Below are 12175 nucleotides of genomic sequence, written 5' to 3' on the forward strand. Positions count from 1 at the left end.
ATCAAAAGGGAGCTAATTTTTTGGTACCATGTTGATTTTTTCTCTCCCTTTTAAAGGGAAATTGTTTCTAGTAACAGGGAAAAAACATCCCTGAAGAAAGAAGGAAGGAAGGACAGAAGGATGGAAGGAAGAAAAACCTAAGCTGAAAACGAATTTCTGAAGACGTGTTTCTTTTATAAAATAAATTTAATTTATTATTATTGTTGTTAGTATAATTATTACTATTATTATTATTATTCTAGTACTTAAGTTTATAGTTATCATCATTACCTCTTTTTGTACTTTTGCTTTCTGGCCTCTATCCAGAATTCAGAACCATAATTTCTGTTAAGTGGCACTTAGATTTTTATAGAGCACTTGAGAACAAGAGGCTAACCATAAAATTCAGAGATGAAAAAATTGACCAATTCTGCCATGTGCTGAGAGTTTCCTGCTGCTAGAATGTACTGTTTTCTTAAATAACAAAACCAAGAAAATCTACAATAAGAAATAAAATGATACTGAAGAAGTGATTTGATCTTAATGTAAGAATCTCACTGGACTTTAAATTTAACCATCATCTAAAATGTTATTTGGATGCTAACTGGTGTTCAAGGCAGAACAATGAAAAGGAACTTAACAATAAACATGACTTAGGTTTTGTTCCATATAAGCATAGTTTATTTCTTGATGAAGGTGCAGGTATCAACTATTAGAAAATAGCTTTGTATAAGCTCCTAAATAGTGAGAAGGCATCATCCTTGCATCTCATAAACAGGATGTGAATAAAAACAAATAAAGGCCATTCTGTAGACATCTAGCAGTCACTAGATTGTTGAAGCCAAAAATACATATATTTTTTTTCTGAAATATTGTTGACAAGGCACAAGACACTGAGAACACAGCAAAGATGGACTTTCATTCTGAAGGTGGAAACTTTGGGAACTTATAATGAATTGATCATTTCAGAAAAGTTGAGCAGCAAAGATCAGTCAGACTACCTTCCCCATTACGAGGAAGGTGTAAACCAGCCAGGAAGCCAGTCAACCTGACCAGGAAGATTTTCAATAGAACAGATTTCATAGGTTCTCCTGTACCACCCACCACCTGTCCTGCATCACCTGAGCCACATTTAAAGCTCGGTGTCACTAGTAGGATTAGTAGTCAAATTCACCTTTAAGGTTTAAGGTAGGGTTATACTTTTGTTGTGAACTGAAAATACATTGATTACATTTTAGAAAAACTCCTACCAAAAACAAAAGTAAAATCATTTTTAATCAGGGCTAATTTCTAGCTCCCTAGAGATACCCAGCTATGCAGAAATGCTTATTTCCCACAGTGAGATAACAACTATGTGTCTCCCAAGGCCACTGGTCTCATTGTGTTGAACCCAATAGTTATGCCAAACATCATAAATCCCTTTCTTCAGCAAACATCACCTAATTTGTCAACTGTTTTATTATCTAACTTCATAATAAGTGTGTGACTCTGGTTCCATTTCCCCAATACACAAAATATTATTGGTTCACAGTAACTAATAGTTTTTAAAGTGGATAGATGAGAGAGAAAGGCCAGAAAAAGGAATGAACAAATTATGAGAAATAAATTATAGAAATGAATATATATGGCATAAACCTAATATGTCAGATGCTGCATTTATCTGCTAAGCCTAAAAATAATTGGTTTTAAAATAATATTCGCCAAGATGCTGTCTTCACAGAGAACTCCGTAAACCGTATGTTTCCCTGACTTTGGCACACATACCACGTTGAATTTCTCTGTCTGGATTCAAGCCACCTACTCACACCTCACCATTTATCCCCTTGAAATTAATAATATCATAAGCCAAAGATTTTTAAAACCTAAAGTTTTAAAAAATAATTTCCTATATAAATATGGGAGAATTCTCAATGAAACTAGAAAAATCAAACAGTTAAGTAGAATGAGTCAGAGAAACCCAAAAGATTCAGACATTGTGGCTTGCTTCCAGAGAAACAGAAGAAGTCACCCCAAAGAAACAAAGTTTCTCAGTTTCAGATTTCCTATCCATGAAAGAAGGAAGTCATTTGGGTGTCACAGGTACTACTGCAGGACAAGACAATGATGTCACCACATCACTGGTTAGACATACATTGATAGATCCTTCTGTTAGAAAAATATGTGCACTGATGAAAAACTTTGAACAGACATGACTTTATTTTTAATTATTTGGAAAAAGAGCTGAAATTTCATTGATTAATAAAAATTGTAATGTCTGGGTTTTTTTGTGAGATGTTGTAAGATGTCTTTAAAACTATATAGTAATTTGTACGCATTTATGTGGGCTAAAAATATTGGTATACATAAAACTTTGATTTTTAATTAGCTGAGCTAATGTTGTGGTATGGAAGAATAGGTATTCCCAAATCACTCATGTTTAGATTAGAAATACTCTAACTATATGATTATTTTGTAGCAGTTAATCTTCATAATTATATTTAGGTACATGTTCAACTGTCCATAGTGTTGCATTTAAATAGGAAACTTGAAATAATAAGTAGCAAGAAAGTGACTCCTTTCTGTTCAAGGACCTCACCTTTCCTATAATTTCAACCACACCTTCTGGTCCACTGGTTTCTGAAACTCCCAGAAATTGGGCACACCATTCTCCTTTGTCATTCTTTTCCAGCAGGTGGAACTTAATTCCACATAATTTCACAAGGCATACAGAAGCCCTGCACAATCTAATTTATACCTTAAAATTTAATGCTCTTTCCTTTCATTTCTTAGCAAGAATCCCAAGTTTCCCTCACAGAAAGCTGCTGTTTTGGGTACTTAAGAGCCTTCCTTCTTTGGAAATGCTCCAAATATCTCAAATAGCATTACCTAGCTTTATGGCCTATGAAAGTCCCCTTCATTTTTCGAGATCTGGCTCAAATAGAGCCCCCTCTGGGAAGCCCTCCAGGGTTGGACAGGAAGGCTTTGTAGCACACTCCCCAGCACAGCTTTATAACTTCATTTACTATACTAATTTTACTTATTTTTGATAGAATGTGAGCTTATTGAAGAAAGATAATATGTCTTATCCATGTGAAAAGTGAGAATAAAAATACCTGCTCAGAAATGAGATTGTCAGAATTCAGTACGACAAAGCAATGAGTACATGCAAATAAATCTGGCACTTAGTAAATCTCAGTAAAACTCTCACCCCACTTTACATGTTTTGTTGGTATCTGTACTGAGTAAAACGTCCATCATAATGACTGCTAAATATATATGTGTCAAATAAATCATTGAAGTGTTTAGAATACATTTTCTATTAATCACATTACTTACTGATACAGATAATGAAATATGTAAGGAAATACCTATCACAGTTCAAAAACCATGGGGAAAAAAAGAAAGTTTTAAAAAGTTGCCATTAGGGCTATGATTATGGATCAGTGGTAGAACACTTACCTAGCATGTGTGAGGCACTGGGTTCAATTCTCAGCACCGCATATAAATAAAATAAAGGTCCACTGACAACTAAAAAATATTGTTTTAAAAAGTTGCCATTAAAAAGTTATCTTTCAAGAATACAACAGAAATTATTTCATATTGAATTGAATCAACTGAGTTAATGCTAAGGCATTCGAATTCACAAAACAATTAGTCTGCTCATAAAACAACAACAGAATTCTGGCCAAATGTTTTTCTCTGAAGAGCTGGTACAAAATTCCAGTAAAAGTATTTTAACCAGGTTTCCCAGGTATTATGTAATGCATACCATGAGCTCAAGTTTTAAAATCAGAATGATAAACATGTTTTAAAATCATCTATAAGTGATACTTGATCCACCTGTAAAGTGTTTTTATTTATATGTATGTATACACACACGTATCCTTGCTCTTCTTTAGTTTTCATATTTATATAAGTTTTTATATGTTTCCAAAATTTTAATGGAGCAGATAGGTACTATTTCTGTAGTTTTCAACATAAATATATGATTGTAAGCATTTTGAGAGTCTGTTCTGATCTTATGGAGGTAAGGTGGCAAGCTCTCCATACTGAGAATGTTTGTCATCAATCTGTTGACTCGATTGGTTTGCTAATTCGTCCACCACTTTGTACTTATGAGCTTAAGGTTATGCTTTGAGAAGATTTGATAAGGTTATACTTTGATAATGGTGTCAGCTATTATCCATATAAGAAAAAACTCTGTGTTCTTTCAGAAGGTGATGCCTTACTAAACACTGCCAACACTTTAGAGACCATGAGAATATACAGATTGTTCAGCACAAATCCATCACTGACAAGGAAAAGCAACCAAGTACACAGCCTCCCAAGCTTTTGTACAAACAGCAAATTTGGGGAGATTAGAACTGATGAAAGCATAACTTTTTGGAGATTCTTAGACCTGACCATTTGTGTCATTCTATTTATAGCAAAGGTCTGGATTTCATAATCTCTCTCCTATAAATATCATACCAGGAAATTTAATTTGTGGTGAATTCCAAATATGAAAAGATATAAATATGTGTTAGGAGGTATTTAAAATAGTTGATTGATAAATATAAAATGGAATTGAACTTCAATAATAAAACTGGAATTAAGGTCAGATATATGACTTTGTTGTCTGAGAGCATAATTGACCTGACTATTGATATCTAATCAGCTCATCCTTGCAAAAAAATGATACAATTAAACCAACGGGCCTCATTGAGCTATTTTTATCTTATATTGTACATTTTTTTCTTCTTAAACTTTGGAAAATTGAAAAACAAAATCAAAAGGAAAAGATGGAAGATAGAAAAATTCATTGACGTGAGCATAAAACCTACTGAAAAATTGGGGGGTTTGAGTCTCAGATTCATTCTCTTCAAAATGAGGCAGGAGGAGCATAAGTTCAAGGCCAGTCTTGCAATTAGTATATCCTGTCTCAAAAAAAAAAAAAAAAAAAAAAAAAAAAAGAATAGAAGGCTGAAGATCTACCTTAGAAGTGGAGCACCCCTGGGTTCAATCCCCAGTACCAAAACAAAACAAAACAAAAGTGAGAGAGAGAGAGTAACTGAGTTGAAAGAATTCACTGTCTAGAAATCCATCTTATTATTTACAATTCTCACTGTTTCATTCAAATCCTAGATAATTATGCCCAGAGCAATACTTCTCAAAGATAGTGTTACCTAACCCTGAGGATATGAGGGAATTACCTAGCAGGCGCTACTTGTATTAACTAGGTAAGGGATGGGTTTACTAAAAGCCTAACATGTTCCATGACTACTTGTTCCCACGTGAATTTTTTAAAATTTGACTAGATAGCTTTCTAGGTAAATAGGTTTAACTTTAGTTTAGCTATAAACAAAGTTTTTAATGCCTGTTTTTACATCTGTATGGAATTATTTCAGGAATACCACGACCACATAAATCCAGGGAATATCATTATTGTTTCACTTGGAACTTCACCAACATTTTCTCACCACTGAGAAGTTGTGTCACCAACCACTATGAGTTGCCACGACATAGATATATCAGGGGATGAGTTCAGCTGCTGCATACTCTTAGATGTGACATACAGCTGCAAGTGTCTGGTGACGTCTTTACATCTTTTAGTGTCACGGTATCCCCTTATTAATATACATTTTATGTTACTTTCATCTCATATATTATTTATGTTAATATTTTAAAAAATTGGGGTTGGGATTGTGGCTCAGCGGTAGAGTGCTCGCCTAGCGAACGTGGGTTCGATTCTTAGCACCACATAAAAATAAAGGCATTGTGTTGTGTCCATCTACAAAAAAGATTCTCTTTCTCTCTAAAAAAAAAAAAGAAATTAAAAAATTATATTTTCATGTGAGCATAGATAACTTATATTAAATATAAATTGCACTTCAGTTTTAAATGTGGACTTTTCAAAGTAATTATTATTAAAGGGATTCTACCGGGGATAAGAATGGAGAAAACTTTGTTATATGCACTTATGAAAATTAACCCTACTATTATGTATAACTATAATGCACTATAAATACAAACAAAATAGAAATGTTTTTTGATAAGAGTTACGAAATGCTCTTAAAGGTCAAAGAGTCCTAGAAGTTAAAACAAGCTATAAAAAGGATATATCTATAAAATAAGCTAAAATCCTTGTTTTATAGAGAAAGGGTAGAGAGTGAGTGCATGGACTTTTAGACTTAGAAATCTTGCTGTTCTTTGACCCTGTAATTCCACTTTCTCAAAGCTTATCTTAAAAATGATAGGGTATCTTTTCACATGCAAATTATGATAAAAAGCAGAATTTGCACTTATAATTTACAGAAAATGATAGAATATTAAGAGTCTTATAAAAATATTTGTAAAATTCCTGGTGATAGAGTAATTACTCATAAATTAAGTGAAATGGAAGGATACAATATAATATTAATTTGCTTTTTAAAAAGAAAATTTTTTATCCCCCAAAATATTAGAAGAAATTCTGCCATAAAACCAGGTGGTAGAATGACCAGTAATATTTTTGTTTTGTTTTGTTTTAATATGCTATTTATTATTCAAATTAACAAAACTAATCTTATATGATTAAAAAGATACTTAAAATGTAAAAGTAAGTAGGATTTTAAAAGGCAAGAGGACTGGGTCAGCATGGAGCTCCATCCTGAGTGAGCCCTGTACCCTTGGAAGTTTTATTTAAGTGTTCTACATTTCCAAACTTCTATAAAAATCATAACAATTATATCTTTAAAAGCCTTGTAAAATGTCTCATATGATCTTACATCCATAAATGTTTCTGATGGTAGTGTTATTAATATTCTCATCAATGAAAGCATCGATGTATTAAGGGTAACTAACATGCTATCCCTTTTACCATTCAAATGAGAGGGCTAGTGAGCATATCCTATCCCGTACAGTTTAAAAATGATACATATTACACAGGAAATAGGACCTATTTCAAGAATTACCCTCAAAGGTACTTGATTTTTATTTTCTGGGTTATTTTGTCTTGTGAATGAAAGGGGCATGTTGAAAAATATTGAAAGGCTCAAAAGATATAGATTTTTCTCCAAAATATTTTGTACATGAGAAAGGAAAATTCTAGAAGTAGAATTAAAAAACTGAGAATGACCAAGAAGAGGAAGGAAGAACAATAAATTCAAGAAAGGGGATTAGCGTGAGGGAGGAGGGAAGGGAATGGGGTGGTACTGGGGAATGAAATTGACCACTTCATGTTAAATATCACAATGAATGCCACTATTATGCATAATTAAAATACACCAGTAAAAACTAAAAAAATAAAAGAATAGGTAGGCAGAGAGACGTGGGCTGACAGGCCATAGAAAATAGGTTTCAAATCATAGCTCAGGTACTATCCTAATGCTTATATTTAAGAATAAGATCCTGGGGCTGGGGATGTGGCTCAAGCGGTGGCGCGCTCGCCTGGCATGCGTGCGGCCCGGGTTCGATCCTCAGCACCACATACAGACAAAGATGTTGTGTCCGCCGAGAACTAAGAAATAAATATTAAAAAAAAATTCTCTCTCTCTCTCCTCTCTCTCCTCTCTCACTCTCTCTCTTTAAAAAAAAAAAGAATAAGATCCTATGGAAAAATTATACTTTTAGTGGGGTATTTGTTAAAGTTTATAAATGTCACCAGAAGGACACACAACTACAGAAATGTGAAAGAAAAGTTGCCTAACTCAAAAAGTCTGTGTTGAACTCAGTGTTTTATATAGTTTCCAAATATGTCCATGACAAAATAAAAAGTCTATCTAAATTGTCACCATGTTAGGGCTACCTTTTCAACTGCTGTAACCACAATTACTTTCTTTTAGTAATATGCCCATTTATTATTTCCCTAACATAGCAAAGGAAAAATCACAAAGAGATACATATTGCTGTGAATTTATCACTATTGAAGAAAAAAAATAGCAGGGAATCATGGGCTTACTAAATATTATAAATCCTAGTCCAATAGGTTCATGCAGATTTTCCAGTGGCCCCTTCTTTTCTCCCTCCCTCCCTCCCTTCCTTCCTTCCTTCCTTCAACTTAAGGATGCATCCGTTTTGAGTATTTTATTTTTCTACTTCATCATCTTTTATTATATCACAGGTAACCAACACGTGACTTCCCCTTTCCCCCACTGTGATCTTTTCAGTAGAGTCAAAGATGTCACATCACAGTCAACCATTGATTTCCCATCTGTCCTAGTCACTGCAAAAACTGTCACCAAGCACAAACTGCTTTGTTCTTCAAGGGCAGTGTCTGCCGGGCTGCTGTTGGGGAAGCCCTTGACCCTTAGCTTACGCGATCTCTCATGGAGAATGGCAAACTAATTTAACTGAAAGAACAGGTGATGGAAACCAAGGAAGCCCTGTGTTCTTCAGCAACTTTCTATCTTAATCAGTCATCCACCTTATAAATGAAATGTGTCACCCCCTCAAAAACAGCAAAAATTATACATACAGGCAATAAACTCCCATCAAGTATCTGGTTCTAATCTCTCTCATGTTCTGCCTCTGTCTCTCCACATGAATTATAACCAAGAACAATGAGACATCTTTGTTTTTAAAGAATACAAGAAAAAAAGAAATAATGTCCAAATAATAAACTTACAGAGAAGGGATCCCTGTCCCCAAATTGGAGAAAAGTCATAGAAAGTGAAGTCTGGCTTTGAATTGTCAAAGGAAGGAAGAATTTTTTAGATGATACAAAAATTCCAGATTTTCATGTTAAAAGAAATGCAGAATATATTCTAAAATGCATGAGGGAGTGACCTCAGTTCTGTGAGATCAGACTTCTGATGAAGCAGTCGACTCTTGTCCTTGCCACTGGCTTGCTTCGGGGCTGGGGCTGCATAATAAAAGCTTCCTCTGGATTTTAGTGCAAAATGGACATTAGAAATAAAGTATTTAACACATCCATAACACCTTTCATGTTCATAGCTCAAAGAGCTTTATAAAATCCAATTAATTCATCAAGCTTCATAAAATCTGAAGGACTTACATAATTATAGCTCTCCATGTGGCTAACCACTGGCAGTAAGGGGTCAGATGTGTGACTTAACAAAGAACAAATCTTAACCGTCCAGTTTTTGAACTTTTATGCACTATAGAAAGTCAGAGTTCAATGAAGAATATCTGGATCACTGGAAAATGCTAAGAATTCTGAGTTGAGCTAAGAGTGCATACAGAAAGCATGAGCTCATTGCCAAGACCCGTAAGAAGTCTGGTCATTGCTGTGTCGGCAGAGGTTTGGATCCAAGCTGGAGAGGGCTCCCACCAACTCCATGATCCAGTGGGAAGCAGAATCACATGGTAGAAGGCTCTGGATGGTATCCCAAAGGAAATCTACAGAACTGGTAGGTAGTAAGAATAAATAGCTCAGATATTTTTTGAAAAACTAATTATAAGCACTAAGCCAGTGCTCACAGTGCATAATCCATTCTCCAGATGAAGTGAAGCAATCTGGTAAGTTTGTAACCTTTGAAAATCTGTCATCCAGGCAAAACTTGTTTTGCTAGTTATAGTTCAGTGTTAAGTGTTTATGGATAATGTGAATCATTTTCCAGCACAAGACTGCACTGTGGAAACATTGTGAGCAGGGATGGATTGATATGAATCCTAAGAGTTTATTCCAGGATGGGGGCTTATCTTCAGGGAACATAACCAATGAGAAGGCAATACAGGATCACAGATATCCAAGTGTGAGCCTTGGGTAGCGTAGACTTGTGCCTGACTTGTCCATGTAGCAGCTGGCAACCTCAAATGAATTGTCCACCTCTCTGAGCATCGGTTTTCTTATATGTTTGTAAGAATGATGTGCACCCACTCTTGTGGGGTTGTTGACAATAGTAAATGAAAAAGAAAACTCTGTAAATTGTCCAAAGGATTACCAATAAACCATAGAATATAATTTAAAAAGTCACTTCTTCCTTATCCTCCATAAATCCCGAGTCTCCTGAAATGTTTTAGGGTCTGGAAAGAACATTCCTACGTGGAAATGATATTTAGCATCTCTCATTCCCAGGAAATGAGCCTTGCGGTAAATAATGACTATGTATCAGGACATATAGAAAATGGAAACCGCAAATATGAGCAGGAGGGTTGAGGACAATTGGTCCTTACCCACTCCAGTCTGAGGGCTTGTACTAGGAAATCCTACTTGTTATTGCTGCTGATTCTCTTCAGTGGGTGGAAACTCTAGGAAGCAAATCTGAACTCAATTTAAGGATCCTCAAAAAAAGGATAACTCTTAAACTGTAAGATAAGTGTCTTAGTAAACAGTAAATGTCTACAATGGAGGTGGGATTTTCTTACTACTTCAGGTACTCAAGCAAATAGCAAATAGATCTTCAACAATATGTAAATGTATTAAATATGCTATGCTTTCACATGCATTGACTTACCAAATCTTCACAATAACTTCATAAATCAGGTATTTGTCTTGCCTATTTTACAGATTAGGGCTACAGTAGTTAATTGATGGGCCAAATATTAGTATTCACTAATATTTGGATAACCAGCTTTGGGGGATCTTGTTCAGTGATGCTCTAGATAACATGTAACACGGATCTGTCACTTACCTCTCAGTGAAGTTCTCTACCTGATTGATATTAATCAAGGATATTCTAGAGTGTAAACCAGATGGGATATTGTCTAGATGATAATCAGGAGAACCCTTTCATTTCCAGAATTACATTTCAATTTCTAGAACTAAGATGTTTTCTTAAATGGACTTAGTCTGACTTCAAAACTCGTCTATCAGAGTTAGCACCATTAATGTGTCTCTCCAGTTTTATTGATACTAACACAGTGACAAAGCAGCTAGACATTATAGTATTCTAAGATTAGTTTCTTGATGCTTACTATGTGCCAGGCACAATGTCAAGTACATAACATGAGTCTGTCATTTATGGTTCTCATCACAACTCCAAGATCAGTGTAGTTACCATAGATTTCTTTTATACAAAGAAACCAAAGAACACAGAACTAGCATATGTTGCTGAAGTCCACACAATTAGTAATGGTAGACATGAAGATAAAAATGGGGGCATTTAGCCCAGAGTGTGGAATCTTTTTCGCCCCCATATTTTTTATTTGTTCTTTATAGTTGTACAGAATGGTGGGATTTGTTGTTAAATATTCATATATGCACACATTATAGCAATATAATTTGACCAATATAATTCCCCAGGATTTCCCCTTATGCTCCCGTCCCCCCTGATCCTGGTCCCTTCCCTCTACTCTACTGTTCTCCTTGATTTTCATGAGACACCACCCCCTACTTTTCTTTCCTTTTTTTTTTCCTCTCCAGCTTCCACATGTGAGAGAAAAACATTTAACCCTTGACTTCTGAGTCTGGTTTATTTTGCTGAACATAATAAAACATGCAATCTTAAATCACTATGTTAATGGTATTGTGTATATTTTGGAAACTCAGTTTAAGACAAATTTTATAGATATTATAACAATAAACTTCTCAACTGAGGATATGTACCTGTGAATAAATACTGGTGGCATGATTAATAAATTCAATATTGGCATTCTTACATTTTAGGCAAGGCTCATTTTGTATTTTTAATTCAACAAAGGCTTCATCTTTTGCAGTATTCAGAGTGAGCATATGATATTTTAATAATAATAAACACATCAAATATGATGCCATCCTGAAATATTTTAAAATATTCTAAGCTTGGAATGAAAAAACTTCCTTTTTGATTTGAAACCCACAGGTTTATAGGAAAAAATGAAACTGAACTAACTTAATTTAGTCTCTATTCATCTTAACCTCAATCAGAAATATGAAGCACCCCAGTTCATTTGTTGTAAAAATAATCAGAAACCAGAATACAGCAAACTTTGATCATAGCATTTTATATATTAAATTTAGTTCTCTATTATGGATAGATAATAAAGGCATCTAGAACAAGAAACGCATTACAGAGACAAAAAATTTAGACAGACACACACAAACTAAAGGGACAATTGAGTATTCACCAAAAAATCCACCAAAAATATATGCATCCACACTTCATAAACTATATACTCTTGGAAAAGAGGCAGAGAGGATATGTAAAGGGTATATAATAAATGACTAATTATAGACTAAACCAAAGAGAGACTAAACCCAAGACATGGATTTCCATTCCATTCCATTACATTCCCATTTGATGGCTTTCCAGTCTATCAATATTATTTTGCATATTTACCACCCTCAGAAGAATATATTGGCATTTGGCAGAAGACC

General features: G+C 34.5%; 1 protein-coding gene across 7 annotated transcripts in view; it reads right to left on the bottom strand.

Moving 5' to 3' along the window:
- NOL4 (nucleolar protein 4) overlaps positions 1-12175 on the bottom strand; it is a gene marked incomplete at both ends in the record, with an annotated part of 315002 nt that overhangs the window by 57935 nt on the left and 244892 nt on the right. The gene's annotated exons all lie outside the window — the stretch shown is intronic.

This window comes from Spermophilus citellus (assembly GCF_964194105.1).
Source record: "Spermophilus citellus genome assembly, chromosome: 12".
Lineage (NCBI taxonomy): Eukaryota > Metazoa > Chordata > Mammalia > Rodentia > Sciuridae > Spermophilus > Spermophilus citellus.